Genomic DNA, 24904 nt, shown 5'->3' on the forward strand with positions numbered 1-24904 from the left:
TTTCACAACTAATTGCTAAAGTAATATAATTAGATAGAAAGGCATTTTTGCTGGTTCAAGCTTTTATGAATACAAATACATATATTTCTGTCTCAAATCACTCAAGTTCATGGTTTTGCACTTGGTTTTTAAGATGAAACTCAGTATATTAATTATATGAGAGATATGACAGTGGTACTACTTGTAGTATTTTGAGATAGCCAAAGAAAGGGCGCTATACCTATGAAAAGTCCAATCTTGATTTATTCTCATTCTGTTCAGTTCACCTCTTTCATAGCTCACTGAACCACAAAAGAAAGAATTTCCTGAAATGGTAACTTTGGCTTTTAAGAAATCACTTTGAGTCAAATCATTCATTATTCTGAGATAACATTTGGTCTTATTCTTCAGTCCCATTGAGGGACTCAAAATCCAAGTTTATATTACTAGGAATAATTCTGAGTAACTAACAAAAAATTGGTAGAATAAGTGAGTTCTTTTCTTTTTGGAATAATTAGTTGTTTTAAAAAAACTATGTTCCTATTGGAAGGAGGAATGGAACTTGAGGAAATGGTAACAAGTATCATGGTTTTTTTTGTGTGTGAGTCATCAATTAGATTTACTTTTACATAGGGAAGGTAGTACCATTCCCTGTTCTTTTTTCAAATAAAGGAGTTAGAGTGGCCAGAGGGAATCATCCGGGAATATTTGATAATGAAATCTGGGACCCAGCTGGTCCTCTCAGCTCTGTGTTTGTGCAGTTAAGTATGAAAATAGATCATAAACACACAAATGCCTTTTGTTTCTTTAGCTAATCTAATTTTATTTGTGAAGAAACCTTTAAATGCATTGTGATTTCTTTCACATGCAGATTAGTATAGTCTTATATCTTCATATTCTCTTTTTTAATGGGGGGAAATAGTGCCTCACTTAAACCATGCTGTGAGAGGTTCTGATACAATTAAAATGATCTAAACAGCTGTAGAAATATTTCTGAGCCTTGTTGATGAAGAAGTAATCTCGTTTGACGGACGTCTTCATTTCTATCTTAATCACAGCATGCAAGATTAGCAATACATGTGTTTCACTCCACTTAATTGCTCAGAGTGCATGCACAAATACAGGGCTTTACTTCAATTAATTATTTTGAATTTCAATGAACTTAGGAGAGACCACACTGAAAGTATCTGATAGAGTCCTTAGATAAATGTAATGAATGTTAGAGAAAGTTTATATAACAGCCTCCTCCAAGTCTTGATTTTCTGCCATCATAGTGAAAGAATCTTAAAATATAAACATGTAGAACATATAACAAAAAATCAGATAATTGGATGACCTAATGTTGTGTCTTTAGCTACAGTCATTACCTGAGGGTTCAAAGAATACTGAAAAACTATTACATTAACTGTGCCGTGGTTATAGGAAAAAAGGAAAGGCATATGTTCTTACTCATATATTGATCTACCATTTCTGACTCTTATCATAAATTTATTAGTGACTATTCTGTTATGCTTGTCTTGGAAAACATTCTAGATCTAAGTCAAGATTGTTTTTAAATTTTCATCATATGTGCTAAAACACCATGTTCTAAACACTTCCTAATTACTGCGTATGCAAAAAAGCAATTAGAGTTACTTTATAGTTAGAAACTGGAAATAATACTTTGACTCTGGATTATAGGAAAAGGTTTAAAATTGAGAAATAATATTAGAATATGGACTATAAGGAATTAGGCTAAAAAGAGCACAAGTGAAACAAAAGGCAGTTTAAGCCTCAGTTTTGTTTATCAGAGACCAAGGCTGGTGGCTGGTTCAGAATACCGTGGAGAGAAGACAGCAGGCTGTCGTGGATGCTGGAGTTCAGGAGAAAGGTACCTTGTAGAAACATGATACCCCAAATCAGCATAATTATGTGAAAGTCGAAATTTATTAGAAAGAATGATTTCTGGGGAAAAAAAAAGAGAAAAAGGACCAGGAAGGCAACAGAAAACGTGTATAAAATTAGGCAGAGAAATCTGTTTAAAAAGTACAGAAAAATCATAACAAAGAGAAAATAGTTTTTTGGCTGGGGCAATGTTAATTTACTGTAACAAATGAAGTTGAGAATTGTACAAATATAAGTCTAGTAAACATGTATTCCTAACCAGCTGTCCTACATGGGCAGCATTGTAGATGTCTCCGTGAGAGAAGAAAAATTGAAAATATTTTAATCTATTTTATCTTAAAATGTATTCCTATATTGAGGAGAAGTGCTAAGTCTGCTGAATTCGGAGGAACCCACCAAGAGTGCTACACAGAAATTAGTATCAATGTACCCCTATCTAAGCAGTAGGCATTTTCATGAGAAATAAAAATATAATATAAATAAATTTATTATTACATACCCAGCAGCAAACCTCCATTGAGGTTTATTTCTCATGGAGACTTGATTTCTGCACTTTGATAGCTGATGTATCCTAATGGCATTTGTCTCATGACTTAATGGTAAAATTTTTTATTTTCAGTTAAGGTAACAGGAATTTTAATTTTGGACAATTTTTTTTTTTTTAAGAATTGCCTTCATGGTTCCACTTTGACTCCATTACTAAATGAACATTTAAAAACTTTCTTTAAAAAAAAGCAAAAAAGAGCAAAACAAAAGAAAAACAGAAAAGCCCCTGCGGATTTCAAAAACTCTACTGAAGGAAAAAAGCAACAACGAAAGTCCTCTACTGATAACAAAAAGGGAAAACACCAATTTGCTTGAGGAGCTACGCTTTAGTATAACACAAGCTTACGAGCCCCTTCTGAAAAAAGTGGTCAAATGAAAATGCTTCAGAGATTGCTGGTGTATTCTTGAGAAAAAATAGTTTGGTTGAAAGAACAGTTGCTTTCTGACTTCTGCTAAAAAAGCTGAATTCCGACATAGTTGTCAGATGAAACTGTACAATCCAAATCTCCTGTTATTGACAATGGAATTTGGTTTTGGGTAAGTGACTTCATTACTCATCTGTTAGTTATTCTTTGAACAAAAGCAGTCTTGTTGCTCAACCTAAAATCGGAACAGATAAACGTGTAATACCCTTTGCACTGGGACTTGGGGTGTTGCCAAAGCCGTGTTGAGAATTCAAGAGTAAGTGCCATAATATTAAAGGCAGAATATCAAATTCATTCACACTTAAGGTTAATAAGCTGCAAAAATGCACAAGTAATTCCTTCTCCTGAGATAACTCCATTTTAAACTTTTCTATAGTTATCAAACTGGAAAGTTTAGTTTTTCTAAAACCAAACCATCATGTGCCTTATTGACACAAGGACAGCCAGAAATAACTCACACTAGAAAAATGGAGATTGTTTCAGAATATTATGAAATGACACAAAATGGTCGTATTTATTACACAGATTAGAATGAACTATCCAGATAAAGAAGAGAGGCAGTTTGTTCCTAGTATGCATGTTGTCAATAAATGAAAGAAACAGATGTAAACACCAAGTTCTCACATAGGTACAAAACCGAGGTGGATTTCTTACTCTACATATTTGGAAATCAGGAACAAGTATGAAGGCTTATTTTTATAACAGAACAATATTAGTTGCCAGGATTTTAGTTTTGATTTAAGAATAATTACATATTTTAAAATAGAATAAAAAAGACAATTAAAAACTATTGGTTAGTTGTTGGCTCTATTTTTATATGACTTTATGTAATAGCATTCGGTTAACTTTAACTTTAATTTGACTTAAAAAAAATACTAAGCCTGCAAAATAAGTGAATGTTCAAAGGTAAAACTCTCCTTTGAGGCTGGGCGCGGTGGCTCACGCCTGTCACCCCAGCACTTTGGGAGGCTGAGGTGGGTGGATCTCTAGGTCAGAAGTTCGAGACCAGCCTGACCAACATAGTGAAACCCCGTCTCTACTAAAAATACAAAAATTAGCCAGGCATGGTGGCTCATGCCTGTAATCCCAGCTACTCAGGAGGCTGAGGCAGGAGAATCTCTTGAACCTGGGAGGCAGAGGTTGCAGTGAGCTGAAATCGCACCACTGCACTCCAGCCTGGGCAACAAGAGCAAAACACCGTTTCAAAAAACAAACAAACAAATAAATAGACAAAAGACTCTCCTTTGAGAGAGCATTGTTTAGTACTCACAGCCTATTCTTTTTGGACATTTATACTTTAAAATATCATTATTTTTGTAAGGCTCCTATTTATACATATTGCATAGAATATACAGATATGCATCAAGACATCATTAAAAATATATAATTGGAGAAATATTTGTTAGGTGAAAATCAATAGTCATTTAAAAGTGAAACATCTATTTATACACACATGTACACACACATATATTGTATATTTATATACGCTCCCAATAACCCAAGAGAAATTAAAAATAGCTATGCATTTTTCATTTGAATTTGTTTTGCCACACTATTTGGTTATTGAATCTCTAAAAATAGTAGATATTAAAAAATGTTTATTGAATATTCAAAACTCAATAAACATACTTAAGTTTGACATGCTAAAATAGTGCCTAGAATTTGAGAGTGATCTTATTTATTTTCAGATCTCATGGATTAGTGTTTAAAAGTGTATTACTTTTATCTTAAAACCATTGTGCCAATGTAGCTCAGTCTATCTATAATTGAAAACATTTTAATTGAAAGATGATCCTTATTCTTAAACAACATTGACCAGTGGCCTTTCCAACTTTTGGAGATCTCCAGAACATAAAGAAAAGAAAGCTTACTTTAATTAAATAATATAAGTCAGCACAGTACCTTGTCTGCCTTATTTGCTTAGCATCTTTCTACAACAGGTAATGATAATTTTCCCCCAATAACTGAGGTCAACAGTAACAAATTCCAGGGCCTCTGCAGCCAGGCATGTAAGTAACCTCTGCAGTTGCTAAGTTGGTGTGGGAATTGAGATGAGAGGTTGGTATACTCTGCTTACAGGTATTTAAATTTAGTCTACATTTTTCTCAAACACTGTTCACCAGTGTTTTGCTTTCCTAACATTTTAGGAAGAGGGGCTAAATGAAAACAACAGTTGTTCTACAGTGACCTCTGTGAAAGATAAGAACAGAATGACTTGGTTAGTTTGTTAATGCAAATTCTCATTCATGCTTGGATATTCTAACTCTGTAGACCCAGGAACCCATATTTTTAGACACAGACAAGTTTATATTTCTAAGGATCTATTGTTAAAAATATACAAATGATTAAAAAAATCAGATACATACTTTAAAAATAATCAATCAGAAATGACCCGTGAGTGACTGAAGATGCAGGGTTTGCTGCAATAAGAGGTATCAGATGTGAAGCAATCCTGATGTTTTAATATTGGCTTGCTATACACATTCCTATCTATTGTATTTGTTGTATACGGCTTATGGTTTTTTAAGATATAGGTGCAGTAAACGGTAGAGATCAAGAAAAAAAGTGTTTTGTGTAAGTTGATTAATACAAATAAATCCTGAATGGTCACTGCTGATTTGTTTCAGTTCTTTTGATGTATTTTCACTTGTTTAAATGAGAGCTCCTAGAACAGATATTGGTTACAGATACTGGCACTTAACTTAGAAGCACATGTCTTTGAATGACCTATGGGAAATAAACTTTCACCATGCTTTTAGAACTGATATTAGCAAGCAGTTGTCTAAGCTGTATTTGTTCTCTGAATCTGCTAATTTTCATGACAATTATATTTGGTCAAGAAAACATTCTGTTGAAGTGATGCAACACTTCATCACTTTTCCCCCCATCTGACCTGTTTGCCTTGTTGCAACAACATTTTCAGTTTTATACCCGCAGACCATCATCCCATGCGTAGACCCTGATATTTGAAGTCAATGTTATTTCAACAACTGCATGGTTCTCAAAGGCTAGGGTGGGACGTGGAGACCCTACAAAGCACTGGCTATATGATGAGGAGAGATTCAGCAGCAAGTGGAGACCAGGTAAATAGGAAAATCTCAGAAGCAAGAGGGTTTTGGCAAGAAACACTAGCCAGAAATCTATGCAGTGTAAGAGTCAAAGGGAAGAAGGTAGCTACGGACATTGGGGCTTTGAAGAAAATCTCAAGTATTAAGCAAATATTAGAAGACTAAGTCTGCATCTTAGTCCTAGAGCAACTACAATCCCGGATGAGAAACAAAGCAGAAGTATGGGCAGCAAGGCAGAGACCAGCATCCTCGACCAGGAGTGGGGACAAAATATCTGGTCTTAAGTGTCAAGAAGCTAAGTTTTAGAAGCTGGGTTTAAGGTCAGAATGAGACTTGATTCTGAGCTTACTCCTGGGATTCTTACAATCTTCCTGTCTAGCACCAAAGATCTGTTCCAATATCAGATACTAGAAGTCAGAGAATTTAGTTGACCTGTTCAAGATCACAAGCTAATTAGTGCTGGGGCCAAAATTAGATTCCAAGTTTTCAATTCTCACCCCAGGGCTCATTAGACCATGATCTGAATGAATCAGAAATGCAGATAGATATATTTAATTGTTTTTGATATGTTCATTTGTCACTACTGTTTCATAACTGCAAAGAGAATTAAAAATTTAGATCAGATTATGGAACAGATAAATTGAAATAATTCATAGACGTATCTTGTAAAATATATATACATTTGTCTTGGAAAGGCTCAGAATTGACTGATTTTTCTGATTATTATTTATACATCTCAATGAGTTGAATATAGATGGATTCATCATAGATTGTTAATAATTATGAGATTTTCAGGTCAGAAAATTCCATTACCAGCAAATTGCCGAATAAGACATAATTTCATATATTCATCTTACTGATAGGTTTTTCTTTTTCTTTCTTTCATTATACAAAGTTGACATTAAAAAATTCTGGAGATTTTGTGCCTTTGTTTAAACTTTATTGATCTCTTATTGCCTTTATTTACAAAGTCATTGAATTAAAAGTCTATATGGGATAAATTCTTATATTATTTGAAAATCAGCCATTATCTAAAGTTATTTATGCTTTATCCAGTCATAATTAAATTTATTATTTTATGTTCTGTTTTTGTCTTATAACCTTTAAAGTTAGCATCATAGACCCTTTTTTCATACTGGAAATCGCCAACTGTTGTTTTCATTCTTGAAATTATTGCACCTCAGTCTTGCAGAATTGATATAAAGGAACTAATTGTTTGCATTAATCAAAACATAAAAACAAGTAATATTTCAGGATTGTACAAAATTTATCAGATAGTGGTACCAGCTGATGAATTGTAGTATTACAGCCCAGCTGCTTTAGATATTTCTGGGTTTTGTTGGTTTTTAAGCAGAATTGATTTTTTAAACTGTTGGATCATTGAGCTTTCTGGCCTTCATGGGTCCAGGACATTGATATTACAGTTTCATTTTACTACACAGAACCACACTGAAGAATTACGGTGAACCTTAGATGGAGGTAGAAACTAACCTCTGAAAATCAAAGTGCTTACAGGAAGCTGCAGGTGTGGGGAGTGGGAGGGGAATGTGCCAAGGCAAGGGGAAGGGAGAGGTTTTTGAGGGAATTTCCAGCACTGAGAATATGAAGTCAGACAATTCATAGTAATAGGAGTCTTTTTTGCTTTTTTTTTACAAACCAAAAACAGGGAAGAAAAGAAAAGGTCAAAAATAAATGACATGTCCAGAGACTGGGAAAGAGCTAGAAAGACGACAAAATATTACGTGATGATATCTATTAAATATATCCAAGTTGAAGTCTACACCCTTGCTACTGAAAGTGTGGCACAAGAACTAGCAACATCAGCACCAGATGGGAACTTGTCAGAAACGCAGACTCCTGGGCCCCAACCTAGAAAGATCGAACAAAGATCTGCATTTTGACAATAGCATCCAGGCTGGTAGAATGCACATTCACATTTGAGAGTAAAGTCTGGGGAACTTTTTTTTTTTTTTTAACGTCAACATGAATAGAAATATACATTTAAAGTTATCAAAATTACTAGGAAATTTTTATTTGATGTTCAAATTTTACATTTTAAAATGATGAATAAATATTAGAAATCTTATCAAAATTTGTTTTACTTCTGTCAATTTTCTTCTTATAAAATTATCAAGGTACTTATAAAGCATGTTTAGTTAAAAGCACCACATTATGTGTTTTATCATATTAAAACATTTTAATTTTTAATAGATTAAAATGAACTATGAGCCTGCTTTCTAAGTTGAAATTAAATTTCTTCCTAGGTTTTGTGGCTGGATGATGCTGTTCTTTTACAACATTATTTTAAATAAATGTGTGAATACAAAGCATTGAGCTTGTTTTAAATACTCTACAAACTTGACAATGTTCTTTTTCTTGATCTGGTTACACGAGTGTGTTTAATTTGTGTGTTAATTAATTGAGCTCTATGTTCATGATACATATATAATTTTGAGTGTAAATAAAACATTTTAATTACAATTGTTTTCCAATTCAATAAATATTTCAACTTAATGAATATTTAATAAATAGTTCAGTAAACATTACCCTGATAAAAGAAACCTATACCAAGACAGCACATCTACTACCCTTAAAGCAGGTATTTTGTGAGACTTTATGCATATCCCCAAAGTGCTGATATCGCTGATATTATTTGGGAAATGTTTCATTGGTGGTTTAAGGAGAGTTTCAAAATAGTCTTTAGTGTGACATTCGTCACCCCCATCGTGCTTACTTTATAGTCCCACACATCTTATTCTATTTTGTTTTGTTTTGTTTTGTTTTACTCATCATCTGCCTTAACACAATTACCCATTAGTCTTGGCTGCAAATGTCATCTAATGCTGTTTAAAAAATTCAAATCCACCATCAGAAACAAAGTTTTCTCATAAAACAGATATTTGAAAATGTACTACCAGCATAGAAAGCAGTTCACAAATGTGAGTTCCAAAATATATTTTGGACAACGGCAGTATCAGGGAAGTAAATGTCAATTTCCTCAAGCATCTGTTTTCAGAAAGTTTACACTCATTTAGACATATGTAATTCTGATATATTTGCTAAAATATTTATTTTATTGCCTTGAAGATGTATGAAATAGCTGACAAAGGAAATTGGCTAAAATCCATATGGTGTAATTTTTTTCTTTAATTTAAGATGAAAACCTGAGTACAGCTAGAAACAGGTAAACTAGTTCACTATAAAAATGACAGAAGGTTCTAGATCAAGTTTTCTATTGGCAATAAAGCCACTATCATGTTTCATCAAATATTAGGACTCAGTGCCAGGGATTTTATTATACACCGGGTATGAAGTACTTTATAAATCACCATATCTGCTGACATTCAGTTACATTCAGTCTTATTAATATGAACTGAAGAATGTTTTCAGGTGTCTACTGGTAGTAAAACTAGCTTTTTCATTTAAAAAGCTTGGCTTTCCTACATGGCCTAAAAGTTCATATAACAACTTTAAACATCCAAGATTTTAATGCTGATTATTTTTCAATGTTTCAAACTATAGACAAATTACCTGAGTATCTTAAAGACAAACACCTGTCCATATGCCTAGGGATGGCTTAAAATATGGTAACAGATCTTGTGCAAATCTGGTAGTGATTTTTCCATGAAAAAATAATCCTTCCACATCTTTTTCTATATAATCTCTATTCCAGCATAGAAAGCAGTTCACAAATGTGAGTTCCAAAATATATTTTGGACAATGGCAGTATGCTGCACAATAATGTATTTTATCAAATAATAAGTGAATCTGGTGCATTTGTATAATAGTTTTGAAATCTTGGCCAGGCGCGGTGGCTCACGCCTGTAATCCCGGCACTTTGGAAGGCCGAGGCAGGCAGATCACGAGGTCAGGAGATCGAGACCATCCTGGTTAACACGGTGAAACCCCGTCTCCACTAAAAAAATTAAAAAAAATTAGCTGGGCATGGTGGCAGGCACCTGTAGTCCCAGCTACTTGGGAGGCTGAGGTAGGAGAATGGCGTGAACCTGGGAGGCGGAGCTTGCAGTGAGCCGAGATCGCGCCACTGCACTCCAGCCTGGGCGACAAAGTACTTCAAACCTTTAAAATGTTATCTCAGGTATGCCAACAACGTCTCAAAAAAAAAAAAAAAAAAAAGTTTTGAAATCTCTAGGAGAGGAAACAAGTGTCCTTATTTTTGTAATTCTACCATAATAGGCCCCGTGCAGAACCAGGCAGAGCTGAGTGATTCAACATGTCACCATCCTCACACTTTCAGGTAACGTGGACTCATCTTTTCTCTTAATTTTGTATGTTCTCTTTCAACTGAAGAATTCTTATGTGCACCCTTTAGATCAGAGGTGTGAAATATTGGGTGTATCTTGAGTCACCTATAAAAACTATAAAACTATAAGTTCCCATACCTATACTCAAGAATTCTGATTTAATGCTCTTTGCTGACACCTAGACATTGTATTATTATTATTAATATCCCTTGCAGTTCTAATATGGAGTCAGGGTTGAGAACACACTTAAGATCATGGCTATTGAGAGCTGAAAAGCCTCTGTTTAATTTTTCATGTGATAGAAAAGAGAAGAGATAATCTTGAGAGATGCGCTTCAGGCTTACACAAATTTTATGGACATTTATATGAACCACATAATTTTTTGAGATCTATTTACATATATATATTGTACAATATAGACATGTCCTTATATACTTGGGTGCCTATGTTATACTCCATATTTACATAGGAATGAATATTTTATTCGAATTTGGTTTAAAATAATATACTCAAAACAAAGTACTTCAAACCTTTAAAATATTATCTCAGGTATGCCAACCCCTTGAGTAAGAAATACTTACACATGACCACTAGGCGGTGCAAGTGATCCATGGTTGTAAATGGTGTAATTCAGAATTAACGTCAAATTGGCAATTATATATACATATATACTGAAATCATTTGCTATCAGCCAATTTTTTAAAAAGAAATAAATGCTATGATTTATAGTGATAGTAATAGAAACTGCTTTCTATGCCATCTAAGCAATTTCTGCATGCCCACAACACAGTAAGGAGTTCTCTTCCTTTGAAAATATTTTTCTCTAGAGAGGTCACTTAAGTTTCCCAATTGGTTATTTTTACAGTGCAGATTAGTTAAATGGAAAGAGTAAAATGTTTCCAATGTCTAATTTTAAAACTATGTCTGATGCATAGTTTATTTTCTATAAAAAGTTTTATCAGAAAAAAATAACATTTATTGTTCTTATTACTGTGAATAATTCTGAACAGATTTAATTCTTCATTTGTTTCCTTATTTATAAAATTCAAGTTTAGAATGCGCTTAAGGTTGACAAATATTAAAATGAAATTGTGGTAGCTTTCAGAACTTGAGGAGATACATATTTTACTTAGTTTGGATTTTCAATAGTTAATTATTCTCCAAAACTTTCATTTCTTTGTAATGAAAGAGTATTCTAAAATACAAATATGGAAGTCATCTATAGTATTTAATCCAATAAACATTATGAGTATCTTTTATTTTGAGGCAGAAAGTGTTGGGACTTCATGAATAAAGAAGAAATGTCCCTTATTCTCAAGGGACATACAATTTAGTGAATTTAAAAATGTTACAATAGTGCAGATTAGGAGAGTTATCATTCCCTCTCCCCTGCACCCTGTCCCTGGTGTAGTCTTGTTATGCCTCAGGATTAAACACGTTCCCAAGCGGCAAGAGTCAAAGTATCCCTCCTGTTGAACAATAGAATTCCCATGTGGCACGATGAGCTTATATGCCAAGCATGAATTCTGTCTTCCAATATTAATACTTAAGCGATATTTCTGACTTTATTGTGAAAGACAACTATGAATGAAGCAGAGAGAAGCCTACAGACTAAACCAGGAAACTGTTTTTTAGTATTCCAAAAACCTATTTTTTTCCTTACTCAGGAACAATTTCCTAGCACTCTTGTTCTCCAGTGGCTCAGCATGCTGGTGTCAGACTGAATTCCTCATCCACTGCTTTTTTTCTTTCTTTTTTTTTTTTTTGAGACAGAATCTCACTCTGTTGCCCAGGCTGGAGTGTAGTGGCATGGTCTTGGTTCGCTGCAAGCTCTGCCTCCTGGGTTCAAGCGATTCTCCTGCCTCAGCATCCCAAGTAGCTGGCACTACAAGCGCCCGCCACCACGCCCGGCTAATTTTTGTATTTTTAGTAGAGACAGGGTTTCACTATATTGGCCAGGCTGGTCTTGAACTCCTGACCTCAGGTGATCCACCAGCCTCGGCCTCCCAAAGTGCTAGGATTACAGGCGTGAGCAACCACACCCAGCCTGCTTTCCTGTTGAAGACCTTCAAAGATCTCTCTGAGATTTCAAAGCCCTCCAGAATTACTCCTTTTATGGTAACATTTATCTCCACTCCACACCTGTCCATTTATTATCATGTACAAATTTATATGCATTTTGATGTATGGCAACATGGGCTGGATTCACTCATGATTTCTGCATCAGGAAGTTAAAATGGCTTAAAGTTGTCAGAGATGAGGCTGAATATAGTTAATATTGTTTTATTTGCACTCAGAATTTTCTTGCTGTGGATAGACTAATGCAGAGTTAGTTGCATAAATGTTGATCACTCTGCTGTTCAGACTTAACTTGGGCTCAGGATTCCTGCTGCCTGGTCTTGCCTGCCACCAGCATTTCTGAATCATGTAGGTTATATGAACACTTGATGCCCTGCCTTTTCCCTTACTGTTGAGGCTTCTGATTTATGTTCTTACTTCACTAACCTGTTTGTCATCTGGTTTCACTGGGGACTGTGGATTCTGATACTTGCTAAACTTTTTGACTTGAATCACTCACTTGGATGCAGACACTTCCCAGTCCACTCCCATACCTGACCTGTACCTTGATTACCCAATCTTGTTGAACTAACGTGACTTCCAGAGGGTGTGCATGACACCAATACCTAACCAGCTTGTTACTGCTTGTCTCCCAGTGTGCCCTCTTCACCTTTCCCAGGCCATGCTGGGCTCTGCCACACATGCCATGGAGTTATTTTCTTATCTGTGCTCACACTCCGACATTCCTCTTTTCCACTTCATCATCTATCAAAAACATAACTCTGGCCGGGCACGGTGGCTCACGCCTGTAATCCCAGCACTTTGGGAGGCCGAGGCAGGCAGATCACGAGGTAAGGAGATTGAGACCATCCTGGCTAACACGGTGAAACCCTGTCTCTACTAAAAATACAAAAAATTAGACAGGCGTGGTGGCGGGCGCCTGTAGTCTCAGCTGCTTGGGAGGCTGAGGCAGGAGAATCGCTTGAACCCAGGAGGCAGAGATTGCAGTGAACCGAGATGGCACCACTGCCCTCCAGCCTGGGCGACAGAGCAAGACTTTGTCTCAAAAACAACAACAACAACAACAAAACACAACTCTGAAAACAGTTTACTTCCACTTTCAAAACATATCACAGGATCTTTCTCCTATAAACCACAGAATTTTCTTCTGCCCTGTCATCCGAAAGATTCCCCTCTCCATATCCTGGCTATTTCATTGTTGCTCAGTTTTGAGGCAGATCTTTCTTTCATTGTTTTCTGAAGCTGACAGTCTGACCTTAGCGTTGATCGAGGGTACGAGTTATTAACTTAACAGGAGCCAGTTACGATTCATGTTTGCGATGTCTGCTGTCCGCATTTGATTTTTTTTGAAATGAGGTGTATTTCAAACAAGTTAATTGCTGTGCTGATGTTCACAGTCAGTGAATACACCAAGAAATAAGCTAGACTTCACTTTGCAGTAGGAAAAAAACTGACTAGATAGGAAACAAAAAATAGGATTGCATTTTAGCTTCTATTGTAGTTCAGGACAGATATGTGCAACCACAGAAGATAATTTGAAGGAGCAAAAATGTAAACAGAAAAATTTGAGAAAGAAATAAAGCTGTTAACCGAGCACACTAATTTCAGTTGACTTCTGTGACTGGTGGAGTAGGGGAGAGTCTTGAGGGAACCCAAAGAAAATGAATTTTAGTCTTCACAAATCCAGCATTCCTGAGTAATAATTTGGCTTGGGGTTAAAGAAGTCAGAGTAAAATAAAGGAAGAAAATCAACTATAGGGATCCCTAGAGAAAGGTAAAGCTGTCTGAAATGGTTGGAGAGGTTTTATAACTCCTAGAACATCCAAGTAAAACATATCTTTAGAGAGCAAAAATGGGACATTCTGCTCCATGTCGGCAACACCCCTATGTAGTTACACCCTGCCCCTCCCATTCACCTTGAGATCTGCTGCACTACAGTAAGAAAATGTCTTATCTTTCATAATAATGGCTTCTTATGGTGTTCCTACGGCTTCTTACTGACAAAACAAACTAGAAAAAGTAAGGAGCATAGCTGTGTGTTTATAACGTTTGTGGCCATATTCATTTAACTTAAGTGCTTGAGTCATGTATCAAGCGTACTTTTAAGGGAATATCACAGGTAAATTACTTAACTTCTCTATGTTTCCATTTCCTGGTCTATAAAATGGAGATATTAGGGTCTAATTTATAGGATATGAGTCTAAACCATACAAAGGGTTGTTTAGCACGATACATAGAAAGCATTTGATACATGAAGTAATGAGAGTTATTATCAGCTAAAGAGATTCTGGGGAAAGACTGAGACTAGGGTTCCAGTCACTGGGGCTGTTGGTTACTTTCCTAGATGAAAAATGAGAAGCAAGTTGTTTGGTACCCACTTCGGGGGTCTAATCCTCACATTGCCTGTGGCCATACCACCCTGAGTGTGCCTGGTCTCATCTAATCTCAGCACAATCACTTGGTAACTTGGTGTCCATAAAAATATCCTGCATTTAAAAAACTATGGCAGAGTATTCCTGATTCTAAATTTAAAACCAAGCTAAACTATTACAACCAACCAATTTCCTTATCAATTGCCCAACTGTAAAAATGATGTTATCAATAGTTTTAGCAAACATGTATACTGCTTCTGATGGTATTGTATATTTTTTAAAAAATATTCTTTGACTTAAAGCCTATTACTTTCTTCTATGCCTGTTTAATTTTTGCCATTGTCTAGGTCTATAAGGCCTTCGTGACTTACATAACAAATGCAGTGAATCTGTATGCCTTTTAATTAGAATCGCATGTATGAGGTCTATTTATTCTGGGACTTCAAACTTTCTTCTATAGGATAGTTAATATATAAAGTACATTAGGGATTCACAATTATCATTTAAAACTCATTATTGACAGTGCTTAGCAGCAATACCATAATGTTATAAACACATCTATATGTTTCTTTTACTATCTTACTTTGGGCAGTTGTCTCCCAAAACAAATTCTCCAAATTTAACAAGGAAAATTACATTGCTAATTAGATTTAGGAAATAGCCTGGAAACTAATGAAAAATAAACTTAGAAATAAGGGACAATTAATTAAAAATTATCCATGAAATCTTTACTGCTGCCATGTAAGGTACATTTTCAATTTATTTTTTATAAAGCTTGTAAAACAGTGCTTTAAGTAATATATAAGAGCATGCAGAATAACTAGTGGAAAAAAGCACAGAACGAAATTCTTGCCTATGTGGAAAGAGTCTCTTTATTTTCTTGAATATTTTAGATAAATATTACTTAACATAATTTTAAGATTTCTTTTACAGTATTGGATGGAACCCCCTATTTAAGTCAGTTTGAAATAAGTGATACCATAATTTGACAGTAGATGGCACTATTGTTATTCTCTAACAATGTGCTGAGTCAGAGTGGGCTCAGCTCAAAAGATGCACATTTTTTCTTTTAAAGCAGGACTACCATCCAAGAATCAATTTTGGAAATCATTATTAATTTGAAATGACACCAAGGTTTTATTCTTTTGCCACTCTTTCATTTAAAAGAACAAAATTTCCTTCACACTTCTACTGTTAATTGCTCTCTTGTGGTTGTCTAAAATTCTTTGTTGTGTAATTTGATTTTAAATATTGTATTGCTTTTGCTGGCACAACAGAACAACGTTTTACATAGATGATGCTAAGAAAAATCTATCTCTTCATGGTAAGGATACTAAAACTCTTTACTCACCTTTGATATTTATTATCCCTCTTTAATAGGATTACATGTATAATGTAACAGTGATCATGAAAGTTAGAGTCAACTTAATTTTTATGGGGAAGATTACCTGTGTTTACATTTTCTTGCAAATTGTTGAAATTACCTCCCTCAGCTCTTTTTGTGAATCCCAAATCCATTTACTGCTACTTTTTATCCTACAAAAAGCAAAACAACAATAGCAACAACAACAAAAATTTAGTTCTTTACTTTTCCCTGCAATGAATGGGCTGTTTCTATTGTCCAGCTTAATACCAAGTCAGCCATTAGTCACTAATGGATTAGTAGCTTGAAAAGGTGGATATTATTGACAGGCACAAATGAATTTCTAAGCATTTCTCTAAAACTACTTGCTATTGTTCCTTTCACGGGAGCAATTAGGCATGTTAATCTTTTTTTGCAATTTTTGTTTTTGGTCCAATCAAAAAAATAGGGTTTGCAATTCTAGAATTTTCATTTTGCTTAAATCTTGAGGATCTAGTCTGCCTTTCAAGGATTTTCATAGTTGATTAATGGTGTGAAATAATGCATTGATAGAGCAATTATTTGGAAGCAATTCTAGGGTGATTATCTGTTTTTGTTTTATTTGCTATTGTGCTTTCCTTTAACTCAAAAAAGTGAAAGATAATTATTATATTTGGTCTTGTGTACATGTTTGTGATTTTCTTCAACATACTAGGAGTGTCTTTTATCTGTTACAAAGACATTTTTAGTCCAAGAAATTTTAGCATAAAGAGTACACTCTATGATTCCTCCATACATTATATTGAATCTACTACTAGAGCCAAGAAAAAGCCAAATTTAAATAAGTGATTTGAAAATTTTGTATTTAAACTGAAATGGTATAAACAAAGGTGAAACGCGGTTTATAGGAAGATTAAAAGAGATCCAACATTGCATTTTGTCTAGGTGCCTGGCATCATTAAACTCTACTATTCTATAGGTATTGCTATTCTTTGTATTTAGGATTGGTATTAGCGGCAAAATAGCCTGCAGCTGGTGCTGAATGCCTCAGCCTTATTATTAGAGCTATTTGGATAAAATTATCTCTACTTTCTATTTCAAATTGGTTCAAGTCTATCAAGTTCAAGGCTTTGACCTCTTTGTTTTCATTAGAATCCATGTAAGACATGGAGTATTATCTCTGTAGGTGTTTTAGGCGCTTTATACTGTAATTCAAATAGGAGAGGTTCGTGTGTGTACCTTGGAGTGGAGCAACGTTCTTATCCCTCTTTGTGTCCTGTTTCTGGTATACTGCCTTATACAGGCTAGTATGTCGTTCAGCAAATTATTTGTTAAAGCTTTAAATAGGACAGCTGGCTATATAAGCCTGACAATTTGCTCTTCAAAGTTTAATCTGCCAGGGACTACTCAGTCAGCCTGTCTTTTAAGCAGGGCATTAATTCTCTCTTCCACCTTCTCTAGGGACCAAGAAGTTTCCTAAAAATATTATTCTGTTCTACTTGTGCCTTGCTTTTAAAAATACCTGAAGATTCTTGTTGCTGGGTCACATTTATTTTTTAATTTGAGACTTCAGCAAGACAATACAAAAGATTAGCTGAGAAGTACAGAAACCATACATGTGTAGTGTGTGATTTTTACAATCTATAAACCTGAAAATGTGATTTATTTACATTCAGGTGGTTTTAGTTATTTCTGAAGTTTCTGTCAAGCATTTAAGGTTTAAACTCAGTTAAATTCAGGGTTTCATCTTGCTCCCTTCTGTATGAATTGGATTTTAAATCATGAGGCTGTAGAAAGTTCTGGGGTTGCCTCAGGTTACCCAACTGTGACCTGCATCTCGTGCTGCCATCTCTATTCTTCAGCTCCATTGCACTCTGGCACCAGGATCACATGCGAGGCTACTGCTTCTAGGAGTTCCAGATGTGCAGTGGGCCATTCTTTTTTCGTCTTGGATCAGCAATCTTATGTAGAGGTCTACTACTTTTCTCTCTACCTACCTTGCTCCATCATCACCCACTTGACCTAAAGGAGAACAAGACCCAAGTCTTCCCATACCAGGGTGACATTCTGTCATGTTGACTCCTTAGGTTCTCTTCTTCCACTCCTCTTGGAAGCTCTTATCTGATCTAAGAGGAAGGTGAAAAGCAAAGCAAAGCAAAACAAAGCAAACACCTTCCTCCATAGGCACTCTTCTACATAGTTTCTCTCCTTCAGACATTGATTGTTAGCCTTCTGGGGTAACATACTTGTGTGGAAGTATGAGATGGGAAGGAGGCACTTCAACTAATGCCTCTCATACCATCCCAGTATTTTTTTTTGTTTTTTGTTTGTTTTTTGCTTTTTTATTTTGAGATGGAGTCTTGCTGTGTCACCAGGCTAGAGTGCAGTGGCACGATCTTGGCTCACTGCAACCTCCGCCTCCCGGGTTCAAGTGATTCCCGTAACTCAGCCTCCCAAGTAGCTGGGACTACAAGCGTGTGCCACCATGCCCCGCTAATTTTGTACATTTTAGTAGAGACAGGGTTTCACCATTTGTCCAGGATGATCTCCTGACCTCGTGATCTGCCTGCCTCTGCCTCCCAAAGTGTTGGGATTATAGGCGTGAGCCACCACACCCGGCCCATGCCAGTTTTAACACAGTATAATGAACTCTATAAGGAACGAGTACTGGGAACTTCTGAAATCTTTGTAATACCTCTATAAAGGATTATTACCTCCTGTTTCCAAGTGGACTTAGAAAGACAAAGATGTAGCAACAGCATATCACAGAGCAGCATGATGCCAGTGTAAATTCAATGTTACCTATTAGTCTTCTCTTACTGGGGTATTAGTCAAAATTTCAGGCACAAATGTTAGGAAAATAGATTTGCTAATTCTGGTTTCGTTGTCTCCTGCCATCATACCTGTTCTCAATCATCTGCTCCTGCAATTAGGGATAATCTACATCTAATTTTTTTATTTATTCCAGTCCATGTCAGAATGGTTATACCCTTGTATCAGCCCTGGTATCTTCCGTCTGGCATTCTTAGTACACAGACCAAAGGTTCTCAATCTTGGAGCTAGTGACACTTTAAATCAGATGATTCTTGGTCGTGCAGGACTGTCTTGCGTATTTTAGCAACATCTCTGACCTCTGCCCCCTAGAGGCCAGTAGTACTTTCTCCAATCCGGCCAACCAAACGTGTCTCTAGACATTGTCCAATGTCTCCTGGAGGGCAAAATAACCCGCCTCCCATTAAGAAATACTGCATAGGATTTTTATCTGTAATTTCACTGCTCCAGTAGTATTTCTGTTCTTTACTTGAGAATCCAGTTTTGTAGGGCTTCAAATTTATATCATTCTGGGTACTGTCAGACAAAAAGAAAAAATTATGATAATAAAACTGAGCATAAAATTTAATAATTATTTTGAATGATAAAAAAGAAATTACAATAAATAACAAATTTTGAAAAGCTGACAAACACAACTATCATGAAATTCAGAAAAAATACAATCTTTTTAAATTGAGCTGTTTATAACACACCTATGGCCTACATTTTTGGCTGCCTATTTTTTGAATAAAAATGTTATTTTGTATGTTTAAAAAACATTTATATGATTTTTTAAAATAACTTTTTTGTATATGTGATGAATTTTTAATATTTTTAAAATAGAGGGAACAGGTGATTTATAGTTACCTATTATAGTGTTTATAATAGTAAATGTTGCATTATCGGGTTTATTCGTAACAGGGGAATATTTCTGTTTTGGCTTGTCAACTATGAAAATAAAATTATTTGCTCACAGTTTTACAGGCTTGATATTTGGAAGAATTTTCTATGGGCTAGCTTCTGGGTCCACACATTTCAAACCATTTTCATCTTCCACTCCACACATTCTTTCAGTTCTCAGTACCATAGGACATATTCATATAGAAATTCAACCTGTACCTTTTCACATTGCTGGCACAATCCTGGGTAAGTTACCAAGGGAATAGAGTGGGCATAGGACACCAAAAATGCTGGTGACCACCTTAATATCCCATTATACGAGATAGAACTGTGATGAGAGGACATTAGAGTGGACAGAGACATCTTTATAGACAGTAAAGCATCATATTTTTTGCAAAATTTTCAAACCTTTATTTCAGTACAAATACATTCCTAGGTATCATCTAGGGCCATGGAAGTGACATGTAAATGAGGAACCCTGAAACATTAACATTAATGGTTTAAAGCAAACACATTTAACCATAGCTGCTGCTACAGGGGAAACAATGGGGCAGATAGAGGATAAGAGAATATCTAGGCAGGATATATTGGGTTACAGGAAACAAGTAGAGAATTATGGGTTCATATTTTCTAAAAAATGGAAGGGAAAATTTCCTAGCATTAGTCAACAAAGAAGTTTTATTTTCTACCTTAAAGTTAATAAACCCCTCCCTCAAAAACTTACATAGAAAAACAGTATTTTATAGCCCTTATGACACACAGGGTACATTCCCACTGCATTAAGAGCACCCACTTTTTGATGGGCAAAGACTTCATGATTAAAACAGCAAAAGCAATTGCAACAAAAGCCGAAATTGACAAATGGGATCTAATTAAACTAAAGAGCTTCTGCACAGCAATATAAATTATCATCAGATTGAACAGGCAACCTACAGAATGGGAGAAAATTTTTGCAATCTATCCATCTGACAAAGGGCCAATATCCAGAATCTACAAGGAACTTAAACAAATTTACAAGTAAAAAACAAACAACCCCATCAAAAAGTGGGCAAAGGATATGAACAGACACTTTTCAAAAGAAGACATTTATGCAGCCAACAAACATGAAAAAAAACTCATTATCACTGGTCATTAGAGAAATGCAAATCAAAACCACAATGAGATACCATCTCACGCCAGTGAGAATGGCAATCATTAAAAAGTCAGGAAAAAACAAATGCTAGAGAAGATGTGGAGTATAGGAATGTTTTTACACTGTTGGTGGGAGTGTAAATTAGTTCAACCATTGTGGAAGACAGTGTGGCGATTCCTCAAGGATCTAGAACTAGAAACACCATTTGACCCAGCAATCCCATTACTGGGTATATACCCAAAGGATTATAAATCATTCTACTCTAAACACATGCACACATATGTTGATTGCAGCACTATTCACAATAGAAAAGACTTGGAGCCAACCCAAATGCCCATCAATGTTGGACTGGATAAAGAAAATGTGGCACATATACACGATGGAATACTATGCAGCCATAAAAAAGAATGAGTTCATGTCCTTTGCAGGGACATGGATGAAGCTGGAAACCATCATTCTCAGCAAACTAACACAGGAACAGAAAACCAAACACCACATGTTCTCACTCATAAGTGGGAGTTGAACAATGAGAACATATGAGCACAGGGAGGGGAACATCACACACCGGGGCCTATCAGAGGGTAGGGGGCTAGAGGAGGGATAGCATTAGGAGAAATACCTAATGTAGATGACGGGTTGATGGGTGCAGCAAACCACCATGGCACATGTATACCTGTGTAACAAACCGGCATGTTCTGCACATGTATCCCAGAACTTAAAGTATTAAAAAAAATAGACATTCTATTTCTAAGAAGTAATTTATATTACTTACATGTGGAAGGGGAAAAGTTTGGGTTATTCTTCAAAATTGTTTAAGTCCTGAGAAATGTGACATGTTTTTTACTTTCTAATACTTCTATGAATAAAAGAGACACCCTAAAGTAGAAAAAAAAAGAATCACAAGTAAATTGCTTAATTTCTTTATGCCTCCATTTTCTAATCTGTACAATGGAAGACATGACTGTCTCTTTATAGGGATGATGATTCTAATCCATACAGATGTCCAATACACAGAAAGAATTCAATACATCCAATAAAGAGAGTTATCATTAGCCAAGTACATTCTCTAGGACAGATGAAGATTGAAGCTTTCGTCACTGGGATTATTGGTCACCTTCTAGATGCAAACTAAGAAGCACATTCTTTGGAGCCAACTCTTGGGTTTCTAATCCCAGCACTGTTTCCAGCCATACCACCCTGAATGTGCCTGATCTTCTCTAATTCCAGCACCGTCACTTGGTAGATTTATGTCCTTAGGAAAGTTCTTAACCTCTCTGTGAAGTTTCCTCACCTGTAAAGCTGAGGTAAACCCTATACTTCATAGGGTTTGCTTTTACTAATGGTGCCATTATTATCATTATTTCCAAATCATATTCATATTTTTAAAGTATTACTTATATGAGGGAAGCATATTGTTCAAGCAGATTTTGTGTAGCCTGATATTCAAACAGAACAGGGTGAGTTGCATTTGATAACCGACTTGCATAATCAAGGTATTTTATAACTGTATGGGATTATTTCTCTTTGTTTCTCCATGCCTTTATGCTAAAGAACACTTCGCCCTGTAACCTATAATTTTCATGGTCTCACTTGATCAAAATATTTCCTCAAGGAGATTTTTCTTTTTTTTTTTTTTTACAACCTGGTTGATGTTTATGGGAATACGTTGAAGGAGATCTTTTTATCCTCAGCCGCTCTGTGAGATTTATGTAATTTAGAATTTTGTTGTGATGTTCTTGACAGCCGGGGGAAGACACGGAATCGTAATGGCACACTCAGACACAAAACAATCTGGGGCTGTGATGCATCTAGAGTTTTTACAGCCTAATTGCTGTAGAACATAAAACACCAAAAGCTCCAATTCTGCCTCACCGGGTAATGACACTGCCTGAAAATAGGTTGTTATGGTACTGGAACGGGCTGGGTTGAGAGGGAAACCAAGAAGCTACTATGATTAGGAAAAAAAGGAAAAAAAGGGCCTGTTCATATAAGCTTCCATGGAAAATTATCTCTTTTAGCAAGAACAGAGGCATTGCAGAAACTGGTTCCAGGAGGCTATTGGGAATCACAAACTCGGTAAAATACCCTTAATTTTTGCAAGCTAAAGTGTCTCTCTCTTCATTTTATTATCAAGTGTACAATAAGTAGATATGGGCCTGATTTTAGTTAGTTGCATAAATTTAGTAATTTTATAGTAGTTATAGTGAAAACACAGTGTATTCTCACGGGAGCAAAAGGACATTGTAGTTTTGAAAACAGCAATACTCTGTAACCTGAGTATTTACATAAAGTTTCATGTATAGTTAGTTCATAAAGTGTGTTAGATATAACTAGACATATGTAGAGTTAATTGAGTATTATTTAGAAATCCAGTCGTTGATGACATACCAAGTAACTCTGGAGTAATTTCTTTTCTCCCCAGCTTTATCGAGGTATAATTGAAAAATTAAAATGGTATATATTTAATGTGTACAACATGATGTTTTGATATATATATATACACACATTGTGAAATAATTATCACAATCAAGCTGTCTGACATATTATCATCTCACATAGTTCCCTTTTTTGTGGTGAGACTACTTAAAATCTACTCTCTTTGCAAATTTCAGGTATAAAATGCATTATTATTAACTATAGTCACCATACTATACTTAGGTTTCCAGAACTTATTCATCTTAAGAATGAAAGTTTGTGCCTTTGACCAAAATCTCCCCATCTTCCCCATTCCCCTGCTTCTGGTAATCATCCTTCTACTGTCTGTCATTACGAGTTCTACCTTTTTTAGATTCCACTTATAAGGCAGGTCATTCAGTATTTGTCTCTGTCTGGCTACACCATTTTAATTCCCACCAACAGTGTACAAGTTTCCAATTTCTTCACATCCTTGCCAGAACCTATCTTTTTTTCTTTTTGATAATAGCCATCCTAACAGATATGAGGGGGTATTTCATTATTAGTATTATTAACATTTAATAGAAATACTGTATAAGGTTTAAAAATAGTAACTCACGTGAAGAGGATAAAGAGTAGTCATGACACACCATCGTTTCCTGTCTTCACATTTGAAATGAGTAATTTTTATAAGATTCTGGTACATGTGGAAATAATGATGTTATTCATTTTATAAGGCTAACAAATTCCATTAAACTTTTTAGAATTAAGGATGTTGCTTCAGAAGAGTTGTTTTTTAAAATGAGATTGTATCTCAGCAATATTGCTTATTCTCCAATCTGTTCTTTGTATTTATTCATTAACTGGGGTTAATAAATTTCTGCCATTGTCATGAAAGCTGAAGGTGTGGCTGGGCGGCACAGCGGCTTATGCCTGTAATCCAGCACGTTGGGAGGTCAGGAGTTTGAGATCAGCCTGGCCAACATGGTAAAACTCCATCTCTACTAAAAATACAAAAATTAGCCGGGCGTGGTGGGACATGCCTATAATCCTAGCTACTCAGGAGGCTGAGGCAGGAGAATCGCTTGAACCCAGGAGGCAGAGGTTGCAGTGAGCTGAGATCTCAATGAGCTGAGATCTCACCACTGCACTCCAGCCTGGGTGACAGAATGAGACTGAGACTCTGGCAAAAAAAAAAAAAAAAAAAAAAAGCTGACGGTGCTTTGTCACCAGGTCATGAGTTATGCTTGTTCTATGTATCAACTATAGGTAGACTGTGGGTACAATATTGACACCCTCATCCTTTTTAGGCTGACATTTGGACTTATGGCCAACACCATTACAAGATTGCCTTCCTTAAAAATAAAAATTAAACTATAGGCCAGTCGCAGTGGCTCACGCCTGTAATCCCAGCACTTTGGGAGGTTGCAGTGGGCAGATCACGAGGTCAAGAGATGGAGACCATCCTGGCTAACACGGTGAAACCCTGTCTTTACTAAAAATACAAAAACTTAGCCGGGTGTGGTGGCACACGCCTGTAGTCCCAGCTACTTGGGAGGCTGAGGCAGGAGAATGATGTGAACCTGGGAGGCGGAGGTTGCGGAGGTTGCAGTGAGCCGAGATCGCATCACTGCAATCCAGCCTGGGTGACAGAGTGAGACTCCATCTCAAAAAATAAAAATAAACGATAACTGTGCATTGACATTT

General features: G+C 35.8%; 1 long non-coding RNA gene across 1 annotated transcript; it reads left to right on the plus strand.

Annotated features, from left to right (window-relative positions):
- The first annotated feature begins 684 nt into the window (after nt 1-684).
- LOC134737761 (uncharacterized) lies at nt 685-2758 on the plus strand. Its single transcript, XR_010122977.1, has 2 exons — nt 685-1849; nt 2530-2758. It is a non-coding gene; the product is annotated as an uncharacterized LOC134737761 (long non-coding RNA).
- Nucleotides 2759-24904: the final 22146 nt, after the last annotated feature.

The sequence above is a fragment of the Pongo pygmaeus genome, chromosome 11, assembly GCF_028885625.2.
Source record: "Pongo pygmaeus isolate AG05252 chromosome 11, NHGRI_mPonPyg2-v2.0_pri, whole genome shotgun sequence".
In the NCBI taxonomy this organism is placed as follows: Eukaryota; Metazoa; Chordata; class Mammalia; order Primates; family Hominidae; genus Pongo; species Pongo pygmaeus.